The sequence below is a fragment of the Vanacampus margaritifer genome, chromosome 1 (genome assembly GCF_051991255.1).
Source record: "Vanacampus margaritifer isolate UIUO_Vmar chromosome 1, RoL_Vmar_1.0, whole genome shotgun sequence".
NCBI lineage: Eukaryota > Metazoa > Chordata > Actinopteri > Syngnathiformes > Syngnathidae > Vanacampus > Vanacampus margaritifer.
This window is the reverse complement of record NC_135432.1, coordinates 65,900,146-65,925,394: the sequence shown is the minus strand read 5'-3', so window position 1 is coordinate 65,925,394 and position 25,249 is coordinate 65,900,146. Positions and strand designations below refer to the sequence as shown.

The window sequence follows — 25,249 nt, the reverse complement described above, 5'->3', positions numbered from 1 at the left end:
ATATCACAATAAAAGAAAATTGGATAAAATAAAAATAAAGAAAAGCCAACTTCTCACCTGACTGTGTTTGATGCTACGCATGTTTGATAATCTTTCACCTCACATGAAAATGTCCCCACAAAGTCTTTGTGATCTTTGTGAACGTCTCAATAAAACACGCTTGGATAGTTGGAAGTTTGTGACATATGATAGCATCAGTCATCATTAAGAGATGCGCTCCGATAAATGCTATCATCAAACCTGAAAATTCGCCGACGCTGCTACGTATGCTGACGTCTCACGGGGAAAATTGTTTTGTGACATATGCTAATGTCTTGCTTGGAAATGTGTTTTGCTGCTAGCCAGGTTATGCCACATATGCTAACATCTTGCATGAAAATGTGCTTAGTCTGCGACATTTACTAATATCTCACAAGAAAAATGCGTCTTGATGCTAGCTAGCCACGTTTGATCGTTTTATGTGACATATGCTAACATCTCGCATGACAAGGTGCTTAGTGTTTGCCATATCAACTAATTAAAAATTGCTTCATAAAGACAGATATATGCTAACATCTCATGTGCAAATGTGCGTAGTCTTTGCAAAAACTACTAAACGCTAGCATAGAATTCGTCTATGATGTTTGCCAGGTTTGATAGTCTTTGCGAATTGTGCTTACATAAAGATTAGCAATATGCTACCACATCTCGCACGAAAACGTGCTTTGACTCGCCAAAGTTGGATAGTCTTTGCAACACAGGCTAGCATCTTGCGTAAAATTGTGCTTACATAAAGTTGAGTGATATGTGCTAACACATCTCACACAAAAAAAAAGTGTTTTGATACTCGCCAAGGTTGGACAGTCTTTGCGACATGCGCTAGCTAACAACTAGTATGAAAATGTCCAGCATCGCACTTTGTGGGGTGTTTCACGGCAGCGGCAGTTGATTGGCGAGCGGCGCGGAGGCGACTGACCCGTCTGGTGATAAACTCTCGGCTCTAAAGTACACCTTAGCGTATTGATTGGCGATCAATGATGGCGAGGTTAGCCTAGTTTAGCTAACGGTATTCCCAGTAAGCGTAGAATAAACATGGACGCTATTGATTCTCAACTCAAACATCGCTCGATCGACACCCACGGGACACTTTATCACTGGGGAGGGAAAAGTGGGGTCCAGGTGCCACGTAAGGCCCGTCCGTTCCTTTCGTTAATCTTTTAGAATGAGGAAAAAAAAAAATCGGACCATCTTACATATTTGACATACACTCTAAAGCCCTTTTTATTCACCTCATCCACAAACAGCCATTCTAACAAGACCCTTGAGCACAAAAGTGTGCACACCCCTGCTTAATCAGGTGTACCTAATGCTGTATTCCCACTCAGCTCTACAGCTTTTCCCCTAAAACATGTGCTTTGGTTTCCCATCGGCTGGCGTGTGTTTATCTTCTCTCGGATTGCGCCAAAGGAGCCGGAACAGGAACGCTCCCTTCCCCTTTGCACAATGGAGGGTGCTGACCCGGCACAGCTGACCCATGAAGGCCTCTCCTTGTTGCTTGCATGCCTCCTCAACACACGCGCAAACACACACACACACGCACACACACACGCCTCATAATCTCCACTCTTCTCCCGATATTCCCACGTTGTCGCGCTAACCACATGGCGTTGGCATTATCACAGTTTTTGTATAATATTTTTCATGAATATTTTCAAGTTACCACGCTACCATGAGATGGTTGCCATTTTATGTATCATATGTTTTTGCACAAATTCCTAATAAATTCTCACAAAAAATTGGCCAAACTAACTACATTGTGATACTGATGATAATTACTACACGGTAATTGTGAGAGTACACATTTTTCTAAAATCTAAATCAAATCAAAATTCTAATATTTGAAAAGTAAAATATTCTTAATATTTAAAAAAAAATAATAATTTTAATGATAACTTAACTTTTTAAATAATATTATTTCTAAAAAAAAATCTTATTATATTCAGAGTACAGAAAAAAATTGTATATATTTAAAATGGGTAAAATCACTATTAGAGAAAAATGTTAAATTGATGATAAATGGAATTATCACGTTATTACAATGTAAAATGCATGGCAAACATTTAATATATAATCAAACATAGTTAATCAAAATTAATCAAATAGATCTTCTTCATATTTAGTGGGAAAAAAAATTATTTCCACTTAATGGAAAGGTTTCACATTGGACTTTATCAGGAAGTTTTTTTATACATACTTTTTTAGATAGAACACTTATAATAATAATAATAATAATAATAATAATGGTGATGATGATGATAATAATAATAATAATAATCTGGTGTTTTTTGAAATACAAATAGCAATTTATAGATAAACTGTAAAAAGAAAAGAAAAGAAGCCTTGATTAGACAGCCACGCTAATGAAGCACACGAGCAGGCTTCACAAATAAGGTAAGGGGGGAAAAAAAAGATTGAAAAAACAACACGAAAAGTGAGGGAAAGTATTTGTTAAACGCACCCATGTTGACATCTCAGTAATTCTAACGTTACGTAAAAGTGTCTCGTGTGGGTTGTCGAGCAGGACATGAAAGACGGCTGCTTCCTGTTTGAGTGGTGCACCTTGACACCAGGAAGTGGCTTTTTTTGTCTGCATCTCACTTTGATAAGTGTCAAAAAAAACAACAACAAAACTTCCATGACTTCTTTCTGTCACTTTCCAACACGTGGGTGACGATGTACTCGGTGCTCGCCTCCAGTCACGAGTGCATGCAAAACAGGCGCGGACGACATGTTGAGCTGTGATCGTGCTAATGCTAACAACATGCTGAAGAGTTCAGAAAGGAAGGAAGGAAGGAAGGGAGACGGGAACGTAGGAAAGAAGGCAGAAAAGTTGAAGTGAAGGAAGAAATCTTTCCTTTAGAAATAAAGTGGAAGGGAGTCAAGGCAGCCATTTTGATTTTTCCACTGCAAGCTAGCTTGATCGTAGTTTATATTGCGATCATGACTGATGACACTAACATCAACAACACCATACAGAAATGATATTTAATATGCCACAAAAACTAAATTGCTTAGTAATCCCGCAATCAAATTGTATAACATGATACCAGTCATTAGCGTTAGTGGCTAAAAGATAGCGGCGCGGAATGGAAGGTAGAAATCACGGAAGTAAAGCAAAAAAAGTAATCTTGGGAGAAAGGAAGATGACTTCAAGGAAGGAAAACAACCAGTAAATGTTTTTTATTTTGTCCCAGCCTGTACCAGCATGCAAACTCCACTACTATGACCTCTGACCTATTCTCCATCCAAGGGTGCAATAACCCCATGGCTGTAATCAGGTCTGCTGGCAATAAAGGTCAGGCGTTATCTGGGCTTTGTGTGCCACAGGCCGACTGATTGCAGATCAGCAACAAGACAACAGCGCCGACCGCTCCCTGATCCTCGGGGCTCAAAACTCGGCGGGCCCTCCCCGCCCGGGCAGGCCTCGCGTTAACCGCCATTAGACCCCCGCCAAGGATCCAGTGTCACGTGTGCTTTTCTTCCCCGCGGCTAATTGGCAACCCTTGACCTGTGCAAGAAAGGAAGGGAAAACATATGTTGGGGGTGGGAGGGGCAAGATGTGGAAACACGACGTTCCACTAAACAAACGTCAAGCGGCTAAAGTCTGACGCTAATGGGCCGGCCATGACTTTTGGAGGATTTGGCTGCACTGCTAAACTCACTTAACAAGTCCAAGAAATGAAAAAAAAAAACAATTTACCAGGTTTTCCTTTCCAGTTTAAAATAACAACAGCAGAACCCAGGATGTTGTTTTCTTCTTGGTCCCCTTTTAAAATCCATCCCCCCCACTAGCCTTGTCCTAACTAATGCTAAGCTAGTTGATAAAGCCACATTTTGGGGGTATAAATACTCTTGAAGATGTGCAGTCAGCCATTTTGTCCGTTATGATTGATGTGATGACATCGCTCGAGATTTTGCAGGAAGTCGTCGCCGTGGAGTCGGGACCGCTCCAGACTCAGAGCATCAAACCAGGCCACATGCCGGCACACACGGCAGAAGGATGGATTTGCTGCTTTTGCCTTGTAAACAAGCCGCCAGTGTGTCCTTGGGGGGTCAGGGAATAGTTCAAAGTGTACTTTGTATGCCTCACTGTGTGTCTATTTCACAATGATCTGCTGGATGAGGCTCAGAGAGAGACGAAGATAAGGAAGGACTGTGAGAAACCGCAGATCTCACACCCACTCACAAGGAAACGCACACTCAAACAAACACTCAGGCAAGCGCGCACACACACGTCGAGAACACCGATCTGCACCTGAACAGGCGTGCACAGGAAAGGCACATTAACGGTCCATGTCGGGCTCCCTCAGGGGAATAACGTAATGTAGAGATTTGCGATTCTACTAGAGTCAATTCTTATTAAAAAAAGTTATAGTTATATATATATATATATATATATATATATATTTGTATTTTTTTTTAATTTTTTTTTTTTTTAATTTTTTTTTTTTTTTTAAGGTTTTGGGACGTCTGCATTCAGCTTCATCCCATAAATGTAAAAATGTTTAAAAAAAATAAATACAAATTTATTTTGAAAAAGCAATACTTTTACCAGAATAAATTATGATTATTATAAAAAAAAGACCTTTACCCTAATATATTTTTAAGAAAAATATGTTTTATTCATGGAAAAAAGTAGAACCCTTACCACAATAAAGTAGCATTTTCCCAAGAATTAAGTTGTATTTTGTTCAATAAAAGGAGCTACATTTTTACAATAATAAATTAGCTTTTTTTGGTGGATATAAATTGTCCCTTGTTGTATATATATATTGTATGTTTTGAGAAAAATGTTATGTTATATAAATAAAAATGCTAAGTTGCAAATTTACTAGAATAAAATCAGATTTTTGTTCGATAAAAATGAGTTGTTTTGTTAAAGGCTTCCCTCTGGGCCTTCGTTTTTTTGTTTTTTTTTTGCTGTGCTGAGATTTCTCAAGACCTCCTCTTCTTCCTCGTCGATGCATGCATGGATGTCAGATAAGATGAGAAAACCCGTCCGACCTGCTGCTTCTCTCCTGCTGCAACACGCTGCAGCCGGGCCGCAAACGCCGCACAGAAAGAATTAGAGCGCACAAAAGGCCTTTGCGTCACGTCAGCGGGTTTATTAAATCAACAGCTCGCCAAACGCTAGCGTGTGTGTGCGTGTGTGTACAAAACCAAAAATGCTATGCTCTGCTTAATGACTTAATCACCATTGTTACAGTATGTAAATGTGATGCTTTGTTTGTCATTAAAAATGTTCTTAACACACTTTTTTTTTTTTCCAAGTTGGGCAATTACGGTAATAACATGCTAGCACATTGAAACAAGTAAAAAAATAAATAAATAATAAATCAACATCTAGTACAAGCTTCTGATTATGACAGGATGTAATACAAGTGCAAAGGTGATCCGCCATTTTGGACGTTTGAGTTCATACAAAAGGTCAAATCAGATTTTTTTTTTCTCTCAATGTGAACCACCACTGCTAACAGACTAGCCACCTTTTTGTCCAAAATACAGTGGCGCCCCAAATTTGGAGCGACCTGGCTTACTTATTTTTCAAGATACGCGCCCTCTCCGTCACAGCGAAGTCTCCGTCACAAAGTTTTTTGTCACAGCCAAGCCATAGCCACTACACTGCTAGTCAAGTTAAGGCAAGTTAGGTCTTGTCACGTCACACTTGTTGCATTCTAGCCACGTCCTGTCCTGTCATGGCGACCAGTCTAGCCACATCCTGTCCTGTCATGGCGACCAGTCTAATCACGTCTCGGCCAGCCATGGTGACTAGTCTAGTCCCGTTGCGTCCAGTAAAGGTGACCAGTCCAGTCACGTACAGTCATGGCGACCAGTCTAGTCATGGCGACCAGTCCAGTCACGTCCCATCTAGTCATGGCGACCAGTCTAGTCATGGCGACCAGTCCAGTCACGTCCCATCTAGTCATGGCGACCAGTCCAGCCACGTCCCGTCCAGTCCAGTCATGGCAACCAGTCCAGTCCCGTCCCGTCATGGCGACCAGTCCATTCACGTCCTGTCCAGCCCTTTGTTTCATTAAAGTGATTCCTGTTTCACTGCCTTATTGTCCTGCATTTGTGTCCGCCATGTTTCCCATGACAATGAAATGGTGACGCGCAAACTGTTTGTTTATTTTTTATTATATTCAATTGTTATTACCGCGTGTTTTTAAAAGGTGTTTTATTGTTTTTATGTACAACACACTTTTTCATGTCCATCCATATGTTCCATAGCTTTGATTTACCTTCGGCGAGGGAGCAGGCTCCTGAAATGAACACCTAGCTCAAACCTGTTGACGTATAAAGTGTCGTCGTTGGCGGCCCCCATTTTGTGGCACCATGCCAAAAGCCCCCCCCCCCCTCTCGCCCGTCAGCCGCCGCCTCGCCTTCCCGTCCATAAAGGAGATGGAGGGGCCAGATAATAACAAATATACATTAGCTGACAATTAGACCCAAGAAGCAAAGTCGGACCATATGGACCCCAAGGGGCCGGCTCGGCCCTCGAATCATCACTCCTCCTCCTCCACCACCACCAAACTGTTTCAAGTCTTGCATAACGCCCCTCCTCCCCCAGCACATCTGCAGAGCGTGGCCCAGGCCCAAAACAAACAGTGCTTTGGTTCATTTTTCACTTGTATGACACATGCAACAAAAGCAACAGTTAAGAAATCATCCAATTAAGGAAGTAAAATCGACCCTTTTACTAGCCAAGAGGCACACAACAAACAACTGATTTACATTTTCAAGCATTATGGGATGAGGTCATGTTTGCTGGGGGAGTGACATCACAAGTCACAGTGCGGCAAGTCACTGTTAACGTCTCACGTGTACATAACAATGAAAGAAGTAGACAGACGTTCGTGCTTTCAAGCAGGAAGTACAGTAAATTCAGAAAGACTTTTTTTTTTTAATATAAAATCAATTATGACACGTAAAAGAGGATATCTTTTTTTTTTTTGTAAAGTAACTTGTGATCTGAGTTAGTTACTTTTAAAATTAAGTGATCAATAAAGTAGCTAAGTTACTTTTAAAATCAAGCAATCAATAAAGCCAAGGCCTCTCGCGGCTGAATGACGGGCCGTGGGCTGCACTTAAGTTACATCTTGTCTTGGTGCAACAAAAAGTTACGTAACAAGAGCACATGTTTCTGTATTTTGTGCGGGGGTTGTTTGCAATTTCATGGAGGGCGGGTGAGAGAAAATAGTTTCCGATTCTGAATTTAACCAGTCAATGGTGGCACGTTAGCACCACGACGGTTATAGCCGAGTGACAACACAACAGTCAGATCTGGTTCCGAATACACTTGCCCCCCACCGAACCCCCCCACCCCCTCACCAACATCCTGCGCCGACAACAGTGCCGTCTGGCGCGCATCATGGAAGAGCTCAATTACATAACTTAAGACTTTCATTAGGCTGCGCGCTCCGTTGAGCTCTCTGGGAAAGCTCCAGATGTGACTTCATGAAGGGGGCTCTCTGTGCTGAGTCTGTTCCGCTACAAGAAGCCCCCCCCCCCCTCCCAAAAAAAAAATAAAAAAATACCACCACCTCCTGCCCTCCCTCCAAACTCCATCCTTGCAGCTGTAAGCACTCAGGGGAGAGTGGATGGATGGGCGGGGGGGGGGGTGTTGGTTGATGAACGAGAAGGCTGAGAGCTTTATTAAAAACAAAACAAAAAAATCCTGACCCCCCCCCCCCCCGGCTCTCCTCCTTATTGCCCTTCAAAACCAGTTCTAACACTACCTAAAGCAACCCCCCACCCGCCCCAGTCCCAACTTTGCACCTCACCTCCCATAGGTCCCTTAAAGTGGGCCAATAAGTCTTTTGGCATGTGCTCCTGGTGTCAGGCCGAGGTGGCCGAGCAGACAGGCAGCAGGAAGTGGGAAGCGGCCCAGGAGACTCTCTCTGAGGGGTGGCCCGGGTAAACAAGACCCCCACTAACCCTCCCCCTTTTCAGCCAGAACACTTTTATACATTTGCTTTACATTATCAATGACATTTAAAAAAAATAAAAAAAAATAATAATGAAAAAATTCAATTAAATTTAAAAAAAAACAACACCATCGTGACGGACCAATCCTCCCCCTTTCAGCCAGAACACTTTTATATATATATATATATATATATATATATATATATATATATATATATATATATATATATATATATATATATATTTTTTTTTTTTTTACATTATCAATAAAAAAATAAAAAAAATTAAATAATAATGATAAAAAATAATAAAAAAATAAAAAGACCCCACCATCTCCCCCTTTCAGCCAGAACACTTTTATACATTTGTTTTACATTATCAATTTAAAATAAAAATAAAAAATTTAAAAAATAATAATGAAAAAATTAAATTAAATTTAAAAAAAAAAACACCATCATGACAGACCAACCCTTTCCCTTTCAGCCAACACACTTTTATACAATTATTTTACATTATCAATAAAATAAATAAATACATTCAATAATATATATATATATATATATATATATATATATATATATATATATATATATATATATATATTTTTTTTTACATTATCAATAAAATAAATAAATAAATTCAATAATAATGATAAAAAATAATAAATAAATAAAAAGACCCCACCATCTCCCCCTTTTAGCCAGAACACTTTTATGCATTTTTTTTGTTTACATTATCATTAAAATAATAATAAAAAATAATAATAAATAAAATTATAAAAATGAATACATAAAATAAAAAATATCAATGTTAAAGCAATATCTACAATTTGCTACAGTCCAGACAGTTAAATATGGTAAATCCACAATTTCACCAGTAGGTACGTAAATATGATTACAAAGAATCATATAAGGCATAAAAAGTAAAAGCCACTAACGCTAGCTAAAGAGTTCACTAGCAAACTCTCACTCTGTCCAAGGCAGAAAACCGTGCCAATGATAAAGAACTTTAGCGGTTTGTATAAATTAGTTTTGGGACAATATATTGACAAAAATATCCAACGTCCTCGGGTGTGGTAGCCCCACCCCCTGGTTTGCTCAGCCAATCACTTCCAGACACATTCACTGCTTCACAGTCGGTCGGAATTTATACAACACGATCAAGAATCCCCAGAACACAGTTCCTACAAACTGGTACGGTTTCGTTAGCCTTGGTCCGGTTTAAAACGTTTTTAAAACTGTGCCTTTCCCGATACAGTGCGGATCTGTTACTTTGGTTCCCTTGGAAAGTCAAGACATAAAGTTTTGGTGGCACAGTTAAAGTGAATGACGACTGTACGGCTGCTGGAAAGTGCTGTGGAAAGACTGACTCACAGCACTTGAGGGACGGCGGGTCCAGCTGGACCAAGACCTTAATTTCTAAAACATCTTCGCCGTTACAGCACCGAACGCAGCGGGAGAAAAGAAACTCTCCCTCCGTCCGAGGGGGAAATAAATCTCACGCAAACAAGACCGGCAGAACCCGTCGGCTTACTGCTCTTGTACTATTCCATATGAACTCTTGTTTGAAACCTTAAGTGGAAGTAAAACCTTAAATGTTTCATGTGACCTCACTAGTCCAAACGTGACATTCTGATTAATATTTCATATGTGAAATATGAGTTAAGCAGCTAAAATCCAGCTGTTTTTATCCATCGCGCCATTTTGCCACTTGCTGTCGACTGAAGATGACATCGCAGCTGCTCAGGCAACGACCAATCACGGCTCAACGGTTTTTCTGAAGCTGAGCTGTGATTGGTTGTTACCTGAGACCTGTGACGTCAGTTTCACTCCACAGCAAGTGGCAAAATGGCCGCCCACCCTGAGATGGATAAAAATTGTTGGATTTTGCTGCTTAACTCATATTTCACTTAACCAGAATGCAGTATTTAGACTAGTGGGGCTGCAGAGAACATATTATTGACTTCCCCTTTAACCTGGACTTGAAACCCTAACTCAAAAGACTACTTCTGGCGGGAAACCCTAATTATAAACCAGATTTCATTCAAAACCCTGGAATCTTCCATCACACTGCTGATCTCTGTCAAATACATCAAAATTGTTTTATTTTATTTTTTACAAAACCTTTTAGTTATGTGCTACAGAAAAAAATCAGCAAAAAAAGAAGGTAACAGTTTTGTTTTTTTTCAAAAACACATTCTCAGTGAATAATAAGTCGCTATCAGGCCTTGGGGGAGGTACGCACCCCACAGTTGTCGTTCTCAGTGAAGATACGAGCAGGAAACGCTTTGGAAACAAACGGCGGCATTGCGGTGTCGACATGGAGTATGTTTTATTTTTGACACATGCAACAAGTGACAAGAGCAGGAAGCCAACAGAGAAGCAGCTGCGCACTTGCCGAGTACAAATTGTGCAGCAACGTGAGCTTCAAGTAGGTCACGCCAAGTTCCAGACCATGCGTCGCAAAATTCTCCCCAAAAACTCATCAGAGGCCAATCGCGGCTGCAGTTAGCCACTGAATTAAGTCAGTTTTTTTTGAGAAATTAGATACATTGTAGTTTATTTTTTTTATTGAAATTCTTATAAAGTTCTTTTTTTTTTAATTCTCATGGTGTATTAAGTGTATTTTATATTTACTGTTATAGATTTGTTTCTGTATTGAATATGTAATCTGAATATGAAAATTATGTACGAGGTGAGATCTTTTTTTATAAACCCGGTATGGGTTTCCTTATCGCTCCTGCACATTTTAATTTTACAACTCTTTTTTTATATTGTCTTTTTGTTTATGTGCGAATGAACGGGAAAATAATCAAGTGTTAATATTTACCCGACCATAAGTTGGCCAATTTAATCAGTCAAAATCAGCACAGTTAGCAAGAATCGGTCAAATTGATTTATTTATTTAGATTTTTACACATTATACCCTAACCAAGATAATAAACTTTTAAACATTTCCGTTAAAGGGGGAAAAAACAAAAATCGGCCTAAAAAAAAAATCAACAAAAATGGACAAAAAAATTGGGGAGAAAAAGACAAAAGAAAATGGGACCGCCGCACCTCTACTGAGGAGCGAGGGCGGACTTGGTCAAACTACATTTCAAATATTAAGAAAGAGCATAACTTGAGGAAGCGTTTGTCATTGCAGCAGCTGCAGAAAGGGTCGATGGGCAACATTGGACTAAACTCGGGATGTTCTCTTTGTTGGCTCGTGGCTCTTTCTGTTGCTAGCAAAACGTGGCCTTTAGCGCTCAAATGTAAGCAACATCAAAGCATGATGCTAAACAAATGCAACTCAACTTGACGTCACGTATACAAGTGTGTGCCTGTGTGTGTATGTTTTTGCTTCCCAGAGGAACATTTTGTTCACTTCTTACATCCAGGCAGTGAGTCAAGGCTGCAATGTGTGTGTGTGTGTGTGTGTGTGTGTGCAAATGTACCTGCTATTAACTCTTTCACTGCCACTGACGTTAAAAGACGTCAAGTAAAAACCTACGGAGGGCCGCCAATGACGTTAAAAGACGTCATCCAATTTTTTTTTTTGAAACTGGTGCAGGCAAGCCTTCCGCAGCTGTGGTGAAAGTTTCAAGCAGGTCTATTGAGCCTAATGACTATTTTTGGCCCCTAGAGGGCAGCGATGACTCTCTTTTGACAAGACTGGGTGGGCGTCAGTAGAAGACGTGAGGCGGGGCTAGAGAGTTGAGGGGACAATGGCTGAAGAAGCCATAATGGCGACCGCTTGCAAGCAGCTCACGGTCGAGACGTTTTTTTTCAAAGACATCGACCAACGCTAAAGAGCACATTGATGACGACGATGATCATCATCGATGATGATGATGGTGACTTTACCAAAATGTTTGAACCACTTTGAATGACTTTACCAATACATTTGAACAACTTCAGAAATCTACCAATACGTTCGGACCACTTTATAAATCTGTTGGAACAACTTTATGAATACGTCGGAATGACTTTATTAATATGTCCGAACAATTTTTTTAAATACCTTTGAACACAGATGGCAAATCCTGGTCCAGAAAGTAAAAACCCTGCCACAGGCTTTAGCCCCTTGTGTTAGCTCCCTAGCAGGTAAACTAGCACCCGGGGAGCTAGCTAGGGAGCTAACTAGCTAGCACCTGGGGCTAAAGCCAAACTGTTGCCGGGTTTTTTTACTTTCTGGACTTGGATTTGCCACCTCTGCCAATGACGTTAAAAGACGTCATCCAATTTTTTTTTTTGAAACGGGTGCAGGCAAGCCTTCCGCAGCTGTGGTGAAAGTTTCAAGCAGGTCTATTGAGCCTAATGACTTTTGGCCCCTAGAGGGCAGCGATGACTCTCTTTTGACAAGATTGGGTGGGCGTCAGTAGAAGACGTGAGGCGGGGCTAGAGTGTTGAGGGGACAATGGCTGAAGAAGCCATAATGGCGGCCGCTTGCAAGCAGCTCACGGTCGAGCCATTTTTTTCAAAGACATCGACCAACGCTAAAGAGCACATTGATGACGACGATGATCATCATCGATGATGATGATGGTGACTCCGAGGTTGACGGCGAAGTTGGAAGCGCTGACGCGGCGGCTATGACGACGTTATAAAAGGTTCACGGGCGAGCGATGCTGACACCGGAAAACACGGAGCACAACGCTCAGGCGGACGTTCAATCGGACGACGAAGAGTGCCCCGAGTCCAATGCATATTCATCGGAGGAGTGTGTACAGTCTGCTACTTGCTATTTATTCCCCGGAAAAAAAGGCCGTCAAGAAAGTGTAACGTTTGCACGCGAAACGGACAATGAAAGTGAAAGTAATCTGTTGTGCGAATCCTGCTGCGTCTCCTTGCACGCAGGAGAGCGTTACAAAAAGAAAAACTGTATTTGAAACATCCACATAATTGTAAGTAGTACCACAGTTGCACACATTTGTAAATAGTTTGCGAAATTGTTTTGTCAAATTGTTACACTGTTGAATGGAAATAAACGTATTTTGCAATCTAAAAACACTTTTTCATTGTTGGTGGTGGTGTATTACAGAAGTAAATCACTGTTTAGGTGTTTGTGGCATCATTCATGGACAAAAAGAAGTGTACAATTCACTAGAGTGCATGAAATAACATCGTTTCACAAAAAGCTCTTTTTCTCCGCTTTTTGTTTCAAAACAGAGCATTTCTGTGAAACTAACCATTTTCTATCGTTGATTACTGAAGAACGGAATAAGGTAGAAACAAACTTTTTTTTCTGATGAAAGATGAGAGTCCAATCTTTCATTTGGTAGTATGTGTGTTTCCATAGTCCAAACACAACATTTTCTGTGGACCTTGAAAGATCAGTCAAAATGCTTAAATCGGCTGGCACCGGCGACAACCCGTTTCTGAAAACGTCTGGCAGTCAAAGAGTTAAATGACTTAAAAGTGGGAAAGCCTTTTTTTTTCTACTCAGAAAAAGTTGTGTGCTTCCAAAAATAGTCCTATTTTTCAGAGTGGTAAAAAAAATCTGAATCTGAGAATAAAGTTGTTGTTTTTTCAAGAAAGAAGTTTTTTTTTTTTTACCAGATTAGTCATATTTCAAAATTATATATTTTATATTATTAATTATTCAAAATTTTGAATCTCGTGAAAATAAAGTTGCTTTAAAAAAAATTATAATAAAAATAAAGTTGCATTTTTGCTGTTTTTTCAAAAAAGTCATCATTTTACATTTTTTGGTACACATAAGTTGTAGTCTTATGAAACATCTTATGGGGGAAAAGGTTGTATTTTTTGTCACGTTGCAACAAAAAAGTATTTTCAATATTTTGAGGGGAAAAAATCTTATCTAAGCCTTATCTTTATGAGAGAAAAGTTTGGGGAATAAAGAGAATAAAGTCATTCTGGTGGGGATATAATTATTTCGTATTTTTACACAAACAGATTTGTAATTTTTAAAAGAGAAAAATCTTACCAGAATCTTATGACAAAGTTGTTTTTTCGAGTTTTTGGTGAGCGTGAAGTTGCATTGCAAAAATAAAGTCATTATTTTTTGGAAACATTTTACAGAAAAAAAGGCTTCTTTTTTTTTTCTTTTTTTTTTTTTTTAAACAAAATAAGTCCAAATCCTCCTCTTTGTGAAGGTGAAAAGCCTTTTACAAGCCGAGGCTCGGGGGCGGCGTGCAGCAACCTGTCCACCTTCACCTTCTCATTTTTTTTTTTTTTTAACCAGCAGTTTTCCATGACTGCACATCTTCCCATCAGCCTCCCTCACATGAGGCCTGTTGCAGCCTGTCGGACGGGACGGGACGGGACGGGACGGGACGGGACGGGACACATCTCTCTCTTTATTTTACCAAAAAGTTGGAATTTTACCTATTTACAGTCTTTTTTTTCCTTTGGAAAAAAACAGTAATCTTATGAGCGCGGGGTGGGGGGTGTCGGTTGGGGGGGGGGCGGTTGGGCGCTATTGTCTATGGGAACCAATGCCGATTCTGTCCCCCCCCACCCCGGTTGACACCGTTAAAAAATGGTTGTATATCTGTCAAAGAAAAAAAGAATAAAGCAAAAAAGTCATTCAAGACTAAAAATTATTCTGATTAAAGATAAAATCTAGTGCGAGTAAAATCAGACCATTATAATTAAGAATAGAAATGCGTATGTTTTTTTAAGGCGCTTCTGTTTACGATCAAGTTGTTCGCTTATTGCCAAACAGCAATTTTAATGACTTGGGACGAATGTTGCTTGGAATGCGCTCGTACCACAAGCAGACGGAAAAGACGCGCTGTTGCGCAATTTGTGACAGACTTGTCAAAGTATCGTCTGCCGTGAAAGCCGACCTGTCAAACACCTGACGAGGAGATCGCTAAAGCTAACGACGGGCTTTTAGATGATGAATAAAAGAAAACTTATTCTCCTCCGTCAAATGCAACTTTATTCTCTTTATTCTTTGGCTTTCCACGTGATTTATTGTGTTTACTGTAGTTTTCATATGTCAGATTTTTTTTACTAAGTAAGCAGAGAGCTTAAATTCAGAACCTCCGAGGCAAACGTGATAACCACTAGCGTACCGTGCTGCCTGCCGTCATCACTCACACATTGAAAAAAAGGGAAACACAGTCAATGTATTTGAACCCTGAGTACAACAGCGAAGTCGTGTTTGCTTTCATTGGTGGTTGCGCTTGGCTCCAACATGCCCGCCGAGTACGCGCCGCTTGCTCGCCACACAATCCAGACGTCAGTCAACAGGTGTCCGTGCGGAGGGGGGGCGGAGCTCTCAGGGAGGAAACTGGCCTCCACTTTCTTTCTTTCTTCTTCTTTCGACGGTGTGAGCTAATTGCTTAGCGAAAAGACGAGTTTCCACGCCCGAGGGCTGCCGGCGTGCCGGACTATTTTGCAACTCCTTTGAGTGTCGAGTGTTTCGCTTCACAGGCTGGCGCTCCCTGATGGATTCAATGTTTATTTGACCTTTTAGATGATTTTTATTCACAATAAATCAAGTACCGGTAACTTATTAGCTAATGAGATAAATTAATGCAAAATACGTGAAAAGGAATACATTCATTTTAATGAACTCATTTTAGGATAAAACATGCACACGAATGCAACAAATATGATATCATTTGATATCATATATGAATCCACCGAGGGTGGTGTCCATACCACTCCCACAGAAAGTGAAATATTCCATTTAACATTCACTGCAAAATCCAAAAACGAAGCATTTTTTCCCCCCATAATGCCACGGGGTAATTGTGCATGCAAGTCGATACTTTGAAGCATTATCGGGGAAAAAAAAACATGTTTTTAGCATTTGGCCAACATTTTAAGTAGATAATACGTTTGAATGACTTTACAAATACGTTCAAACCATTTTATGAATCTGTTCGAACGACTTCATCAAGACTTTACTATTATGTTCAAATGACTTTATAAATACGTTTGAACGATTTTACCAAAATGTTTGAACCACTTTGAATGACTTTACCAATACATTTGAACAACTTCAGAAATCTACCAATACGTTCGAACCACTTTATAAATCTGTTGGAACAACTTTATGAATACGTCGGAATGACTTTATTAATATGTCCGAACATTTTTTTTTAAATACCTTTGAACACAGATGGCAAATCCTGGTCCAGAAAGTAAAAACCATGCCACAGGCTTTAGCCCCTTGTGCTAGCTCCCTAGCAGGTAAACTAGCACCCGGGGAGCTAGCTAGGGAGCTAACTAGCTAGCACCTGGGGCTAAAGCCAAACTGTTGCCGTTTTTTTTTTACTTTCTGGACTTGGATTTGCCACCTCTGCCTTTGAACAACTTTACCAATACATTCAAACTACTTTTGCATCTGTTCGAACAACTTTATCAAGACGTTTGAACGACTTTACTAACAATTTTGAAACCACTTCATAAATACTTATTACCTTTGAACGACTTTGCCAATACATTCGAACCACTATATAAATTCGTTCGAATGACTTTGCAGTACATTGGAACGATCCCAGTTAAAAACCGTTTGCTCCACATTGGCAGCTCTGCAATGATAAACAGGACTCGACCGTATACGTTGTGGAAATGTCTGGTCTCGGGCTTGTCGTTGTCGCCGTTTGATTGCGCCGTTGGCCCCGCTCACGTGTCCCGGCCGCACATCAGCACAATAAAAGCAAGTGAATGAATGAAAGAAAGAAGCAAAGCGCAGAGAGCAGAGACAGAAAGAGGAGGAGGAGGAGGAGGAGGAGGAGGAGGAAGAGTGAGGGAGCGTTGCTTTTCAAGAGCGAAGCCGAGAACAAAAGGCCTCTTTGTGTTGCAGTGGCGAGTGCAGTGAAGTGGAGCCAGCGCTTTGGGAGTGTTTAACAGTGTGCACCGACTGCATTCCTGCCGTGTGATTACAAGACGCTTTTAATTTCCACTCAGGAAGCCCGCCGACTTAACTCTTCGCGCTCCTCGCATTCTCTTACGCTCGCTCTCGGGCCGACTCCATCTGCACACGATGGCGTTCTTTTTTTTTTTTTTTTTTTTCCCCACTCGGCAGTCAGGCCGCGGCTGTTTGTGGGGGTTAGCGAGCGAGCCCGGACGCCAAGAGCAAAAATGGGCCCGTAATGCGCACCGCACCTTCCCAAACCTCTTTAGTATATCTGTTGCAGCTCGGATTTTGGACCAGAACAAAAGAGATCAGAACATATTACAATCTTAAAGGATTTACACTGACTGTTAGTCAGCTGTAGAATTGATTTTGAAATGAGGCCAATGGTCTATAAATCACTGAATGGTTTAGGTCCTGAATATATTAAAGCGATGCTAATTGAATATAAACCCAGTCGGGCTTTGAGGTCAATTAGTGGAGCCCAGGCTACACTCTAAAAAAAAAGTTGGATCAAAAATGGACCCATCCACTTTACTTTCTGGGTTGTTTTATACAAAAATCACCCAATTTTTGGACCCAAGTAAAGGACCTGACCAATATTTATGAGTTGTTTTACAGTAAAAGACCCATTTTTGACCCAAAGTTGGGTTATTTTTGACCCAACTGTTTTTAGAGTGTACAAGCAAACATGGCGAAGCTGCATTCAGTTGTTATGCTGCACACAAATTACATCAGCCCCAATTATACCTTATTTTAAAATTGTGTCCCCCCCCCCCCCCCACCCACATTCCTTTGACGAAGGATCAGAAAAATAAGACAGATAAGTGCAAGCATTATCACTTGTACCGATTTGCGAACTGGCAAGGGGTTACTGTCGTTTGCTATTCAGGACAAAACAGAAGCACTGAGAAAGTCAAGTCAACCACAAAACAAAAGCGTAGCAGTCGTGGCAAAAACACAACAACGTGGGCGTCCATCCTGGACACACAGCAACATTGTTAGCGCGCTGCCGCCCTCGTCATCTAATTTAGCTAATAGCATTTAGGACCTCACATTCTCTTGACTGGCCGAGCAGAGTCAGACGCTACAACAACAAAAAAGGGGGGGAAAGTTGGGGAAGGCGAACATTGAATGGTAGAGATTCGTTAGGTCGTTGTTATGCATTCAAAATTGTGGAGGACAAAAAAAACGATTAAATCATAATGATCAGTAAATGGTGATGTAGGACTTTTTCTTGTTGAGTCATTAATACATGGATAGACATATTGCATCATAGATGGAGTCATTTCACCATTTGCGTGAAATGCAACAAATCACGATTGGAGCGAATCATATCGTAACTTAAGTAACTTCTCTTGTATCTGTAATTAACGCGAGCCATACTGCAATTTTGATGAATCGTATCATAATATGAGTGTCATTTCATTAAAAGCGAATCATATCAGAATTAAAGTCAATCATGTTTTATTGCAAATACAATGAAATGTTGTCATTTGATTGAATTGTCACATAATTAGTGTGAATTATATCGTAATTGGAAAAAATCATATCCTATCGAATTTCATCATAAATAGAATCGTATCATATCGTATTTGTATCGCAATTAGAGTATAGCATATTTTGTCACATTACTTCGTAATTGCTTAAATCATATCATTTGGGTGATACAATGAATCGTATCTCAAGAGATTAATAAATTGTATTGACTTTTCATTGAATTGTATCATAAATAACATGAATCGTATTACAATTAGAGTGAGTCAAATAGTAGTGTGAGTGAATCCAATTGTAATTTGATTGAATCGTATGCTAATTGAAGTGACTCGTATCATAACTTGACTGGATCATGGATCGCAATTTGAGTGTGTCGTATCGTATCGTAATCGGAATGAAGGCAATGTAGTGAATCAAGTTTGTAGTCGAAATGAACCGTATCGAACCCTAACTGAAGAAAAACATCATGCATCACAATTGGAGTGAATCATATCGCATCGTAACTAAAAAAAAAAAAAAGATTGTAAAAGTTTGCATCGTAATTTGTGTGTATGATGTATCGTAATTGGAGAGAATCGTCTCGTACTTTACGTGAGTCATGTGACATCAAAGTGAGTTATATATCGCGTCGTGATTTCGGTGAGTGAATCGTATCATCTTGTCGGCAGCGTCTTCCGTACCGCATCATGTCCCCGCCTTTTACAGCACACTTCTTCCTGTTCATTTTTTCCCCGCTGTCATTCCACCCCCTCCCCATTTTCTCCACCCGCCGCCCACCCACTGTATTCCTCAATGCAGATAAAAGATAAAAGTGGCATTTGTCAACGCTCTAAATCCGTTCTGTGCTGTCGTCTCAGCTCATCGCTCGCCGCAGTAATGAGGCTTGGCATTGTCCGAATGCAAGAACATTTCAGGGTGGCCCGAGAAATACAAGGCATGAAAAACTTTCTGAAAAGTCTTAAAAAAAAAAAAAAAAAAAAAAAAAAAAAAAAAAAGCAGAACAAGCCCGGGGTTCGCCCACCAGATTAGCCTTCTCCTCAGTAAGATGCTAAAAAAGATTTAATTAACTGCAGGATTTTTTTTTTTTTGTGTGTGTGGGCCCCCCCTCGCCTGGTCGCCATTCACCGGACTCCCATTCGCTTTTATCCCAATTTCAATATGCCCAGTCGGCGTTTTTGCGGACCACCTCGAGGCTTCGTTCTTTTTGTGTGCAAAGCTTTTTGTCTCATGCCGCATCGGTTCAGCGAGAAAACGAAGAGTAAATGGATGACGGGAGCGAGGCGGGAAAGACATTTGGGCGGGGGGATGAGAGGGTCTTACAGTAAATTGTGTGTAAAAATGCTGATGTTTCCTATGGATTAGGGTACTCGTCACGTAAAGAACTCTTAAAAGTAAGCAGCCTAAAGAACAACTTTTTCAAACATGTTTTGGAGTTTTTCCATTTAATGAGACGTTTTTAGATGTCTCCGGATCCTCCCGCCCAAAAAAACATCTCTAACGTCAACCCCCCCCCCCCCCCCTTTTTTTAAGTCTTTTCTCGATTCCTGACCGAGCCTCGGGGTCTGTTTTGTCCGTTGTGGAGCGATGCGGTGCGGGGGGTGCGAGAAGAAAGACGCCGTGGGGGATGAAAGGAAGGTGGGGGAGACGAGAGGTGAGGAAGATTGGGGGAGGTGCACAGGGAAAGTCTGTATCACCCCCACTTCCCTCCTCTCCACTTTAACATCAAAGCCCAGCCTGGCAATAGAATTCAATAGAGGAAATCTGCATTTCCATGGACCCCCAACCACAGCCCCCCTATCCCCCCCCCTCCCCTCCCCAGGCCTCTTTGCCAGTCATTCACTCATCTCGACCACCATACCTTTCACCCCCACTCATCCATTCATTTCAGGATGAACCCTGGCCCAATGATACCCGAATGCTGATTTGTTTAGTTCGTGCCTGCTAGCATTGATCAATTACTGAATTTAAGGACTCAAATTATTTTTATTATTATTTTTTTTAATCAGTTTTGCGACTCAGTGAACTAATTTGAATTTGCACCTGATGATGAGCCGACCTGCTCGATGGACGCCCGTTGCCGGAGGTAACAACACAGCTTTAAATAACTTTAAAATGGCGCGATTACTGCGAAAAATTTAACGAAAAAGAAGGTGCCAAGGACGAGGCTTTACGGGCGCCGCAAAGTCAAAATGCCGTAACTCCCTGTGTAATATTAAAAGAAAACCCCGTTCAGAGTTTCAACAGGTCCTCCTACTTCCTTTGCGAGCTACTTGAGCAGGAAGATTAGCATTAGCATACAGCGCTCTACTGTACTCAGGCGGCTAACATTAGCCCCTTTCACGCCGCCTGCCTTTTTCTGTCAGTATCCATTCGCCAAAATGCAGACGCTTGTAATAATGAAAATATACACCCTGTACTCTTCTAATTCATGTGATACGTCTGTTAGCTTTTGACGACTGACTATTTATTGTCGTTTGATTAAGCGGTTAGCGTGGGCGGCGTTCAACATTTCGCTGAACTGTCAGAATGTCTTCTTTTGGTTTTTGTGGCTTTTCGCATCCCCCCCCCCCAAAAAAAAGCTCCAATTTTGTTGCTTAAAACATTTCCTGGCCGCCGACTCACTGGTGGGCGACGCTAAGTGAATGTGACAGCCTTGCAAATATTTCATGTGTCACGTAGCCTGCCAAACGAAATGGATCATTCATGGGTTGTCAGTGGAGAACATCTCTATAAACGTATCGGGGTTGAACATTCCACAAGATTTGGGACAGGAGCAGGTCTTATTATTATAAGGGAGGATTGCTAGCTTGGTAGGTAGGCTAGCCGTTACTTGTCATCAATAATCTGCTTGGTCAGTTTTTGCTTCTCGGTCCAGAGGTCAGAGGGGTGGCAACGGGTTCATTGGAAGAGCGAACGTCTCACAGTTGCGTCTTCCCGGGACAAGCTAGCCGTTAAATCCTTCTTGCTTCTTACTGATGACCCGTGAGTGATTTGGGGGACGGATCACAGGCTCCGTACACTGCTGGGGCCGGTAGATAAGTGGGCTGAAGCCAGGCAAGTTGTGTAATTCCTCCTAATTGGGATCATTAGATCTCAATTCGGTCTTCCGGATTCATCATTGCTCCCATAATGGTTCGCAGGTGTGGGGTTCACATGAACCTAAGTGTACTTTAAGATCCCCCATCCTATCATTCTCTCACCCTACAAGTCCTCTTAGCTTATTCACTATACCGTACCCGCCCACCCATCATTCTCTACTACCCTTACATAAGCATGAAACTGCCAATGGGAATAAATAGTTTTGACTGGGCTCTGTTGTTCGATTGTCTTGATAAAGACGTTTAAACGTACTGAAAAGTCGTTCAAAAGTATTTGTAAACTGTGGGCCATATGATAACAACAAATGCTAACAACATTTTTTTTTTTTTAACCCCATAATGCCATGGGGTAGTGCCACAAATGTATATGAAAGTCAATACCCCGTGGCATTATGGGAAAAAGTTTAATGTTACTAGCATTCAGCCTACGTTTTACCAACATGAACGGCTTGATCAGGACGTTCAAACGACTTTATCAATACGTTGAAATGATTTTATAAATATATTCGAATGGCTTTACCAATAGGCTCAAACCACTTTATAAATATGTTCAACCGACTTTATAAATTGACACAATTGCAAGTCAATACCCCGTAGCATTATGGGATTTTTTTTTAAATGTTTTTAGCATTTCGGTACGCTCAAACAATAACCCAGTCGAAACGGTTTACTCCATATTAGGAGGTCCACACTTCCGTATTCCTTATCTACCTACCGTACAACCCAAGTACGTACCTACCAGCAGATTATTGTTGCACTCAGAACTACTGCTGCATTCCTTTAAGTTGCCTGGGAAGCTTTATTGCAAATTAGCAATGAGCGACTTAGCGGTGCGAAATACGGATTTGCGGCATTAAAATGCTTGTTTTGTTTTCAAAGAAAAGGGACTTGGCGGATTAGAGGAGGAAGCAGGAAATGACAAAGCCGAGACTCCTCCTCAAGCCGCTGCTTGACTTCACAAGGGGGACCGCTGGCCGGTCAGCCCTCCGGGAACGGGTCCGATCGATAATGCTGATTAAACGCACGGGGTGACGCCACTTTTATTTGAACGTGGCGGGAAGTAGTCGCCTCTCAAAGGAGACTTTGTGAGACGTAGTGTGCTCGGTGTGAGGATGGGCTGTGAATTCTAAACAGCCTCTCCTCTGCTTTTTCATTCCTAAACACTGTGCAACATGTTTGCCGAACAATGACTACCTGCTTGTTGGCCTGCCTACCCACACTGTCAGCAAAAAGCTTGGTACCTTTCGTACAAAAGTTTAGCATACCCTACCTGACAGTACCCTTTTTTTTCTGACGGTCAACCTACCAACCTGTCTGCCTGCCTAGCTACCAATTCTACTGCACCTTTTAGATATGCAACCCTACCCTGCTATACCTTAATATACCATATCATCTTAGCTACTAGCGACCTACCTTCCTACCTTCATATATATGATATCATGTACGCTTAGCATACCCTACCATCCCAACAATCCACAACCAAAAGTCCCGCTTTGCTTTACGAAGTCAGTGTTCAAATCGTAGCCTCTGCGAAAAGACTAGCTTTAGCATTAGCATGAAGTTGACCAACGGACATTCTTGATTCCTCCCTTGCATGTTGCTAGCTCGTTGCTACAAACACAACTGTAACTAAAGCTGGTTCACTTAGCTCGTAAATGTCGCTACAGTAGACCGCAGTGTCTCTACAGTATATACAGTTGGCGCAACAAAACAAAACACACACACACTCCCCCTACTTTTTCCCCACTGTGCTTTCACTTAAGCACCCCCCCCCCCAGACCCCGCCCCTGACTTCTTCTTCTTTCTTTTTTTACGACGCCCTGCTTCCTAATAAACTTTTTGCGGCGTTTGGAATCCATTAGGAGCAATATCCCACTTTTCAAAACATCCTGGATCTTTGCAGGAGGGGGATGGGGGTGCGTAGGAGAGGGAAGAGGGGAAAAAAAATTTCCATTTGTATTGAGGGCACAGCCAGAATGTCACAGGAACCAGGAAAAGAAGATGTCGTCGTAAATCCGTTTGGCAGCTGCTGACTGGAGCAACTTGTGTTTTTATTTAAGGCCCTGTCCAGATCCCTAAACGGAACTTTCCCTAGACAAGCTTTTGGGAAAAATCAATCGTCTCGCACCCCCTTTAGCCTCCGATGACAACGGTGCACCCAAAAATGTACCTGTTTGGCAGATGCAACGCTGGGTGCGCCTGGTTAGTAGATCAGCTTCCACATCTATGGAGGACCAAAATTGTCAAAATAAAAAAAATAATAAATGAATAAAAGTGAAAATAAAAACGCATATCAAATAATATCATTCAAAAATTAAATACAAAAAATAAACAAATGGAAATAAAAACAACAATATATATATATATATATATATATATATATATATATATATATATATATATATATATATATATATATATATACACCTTTTTGAAACTTTTGTGTTAAAGGTGCGAAGGCCGTTGCATGAAAGGACACCAAAACGTGTCTGATTTCTGCTCGCTCTGTCGGAACAAAACAAAAGATAAACTCAATGCCACGGCTACGCTATCCCCGAAGCTTGAGGGCGCTTTTGCCCGCCCTCCCTTTGGATTTTTTTTAAATGAAGCTTTTGTCAGGTATCACCTCCACCACCTCAGGTATTCCCACCGTATCACTTGGAAGTGGATGTTATCACGGGCCAAACAAACCTTTAATTCAATTCAGATAAGAGCCACTCGAGTGTCGCAACCGATTGTTCCCACAGTGTCAAAGTGGAAAACACGAGGTGCCGCCAGACAAACGGGTGGCGGCGCGCCAACCAGGAGAGGGAGGTGCGCCGGGTAGCCGACAAAAGGAGGAGTAAACAACTTATAACAATAGTGCCTTCCGGCGAGCGAACAAGCGAGCGCCTTTCCTGCATGCGTGCCCCCTCGCATGCGACTTGGCTTCCTGTGGATGTCCAGACATGTGCCTGAAGCAGCAGCGCCTGCACGCTACACTCCCGCAGAGATGGCGCACCCCCTCTGCGCCGCACACACCCTCAAAAAACAACAATTCTATTTGAATACACGTCAAACAACGACAAAATCTGCCAAACTTTTAAGACATACATTAGCTTCAACGCCCCAGTGGAGATGGCACACCTTTTTTCTCCCGCACACACCCTCAACAAAGTCAATTTATATACACAAGTTGAAGTACAGTACAACTTGTTAAGCAAAACACCCCATTCAACAACTCAACACACAACCTCAAAAATAAAAGTCAGTTTCAATACACAAGCCAAGGAGCAACCCTTCAGTGCCCCAACAAAATGAGCGCACCCCCTGTCACTTGCACACGCCCTCAAAAAAAGTCAATTTTACCAACACCAAAGAAAGCCGAAAAGTGTGAAAATGGCTTCATCCCCTCTCTCCAACGCACCTCCATCCAAACTGAGCACGCATTAAAAAAAAAAAAGTCATTAAAACACACAAAAGCCAAAGAAACCCTAAACCAGCCAAACTATTGCACGTAAGATGCGCACCCCCTCTCTTCTGCACACACCCAAAAAATACGTCAAATTTTGTGTAAATGTGGCCAATTTATTGACTTTTTCTCCACATTCACTCTCAAAAGTTACCTTCAATCAGCCACTCTCTAACTTTTCAAACATAACATCTTGACAGAGTTAGCGCATCCCCTTCCTGCTGGACACAACCTCAAAAACATCTATTAAAATACGCAAGACAAAGAACCGCAAAATCTTCAAAAACTTTTCAGAAATGCACCTGTTCAACAACCTGACAGACATGGTGCACCCCCCTCTGCTGCATTGACCCTAAAATTAAATCTAAATATGCCAAACTTGTTAATAGCGCACCACTTTTTCTCTACACACAAA

At 41.3% G+C, this 25,249-nt stretch overlaps 1 protein-coding gene across 5 annotated transcripts in view; it reads right to left on the bottom strand.

Moving 5' to 3' along the window:
* plekhh1 (pleckstrin homology domain containing, family H (with MyTH4 domain) member 1) overlaps positions 1 to 25,249 on the bottom strand; it is a 133,226-nt gene that overhangs the window by 87,198 nt on the left and 20,779 nt on the right. The window lies entirely within an intron of this gene.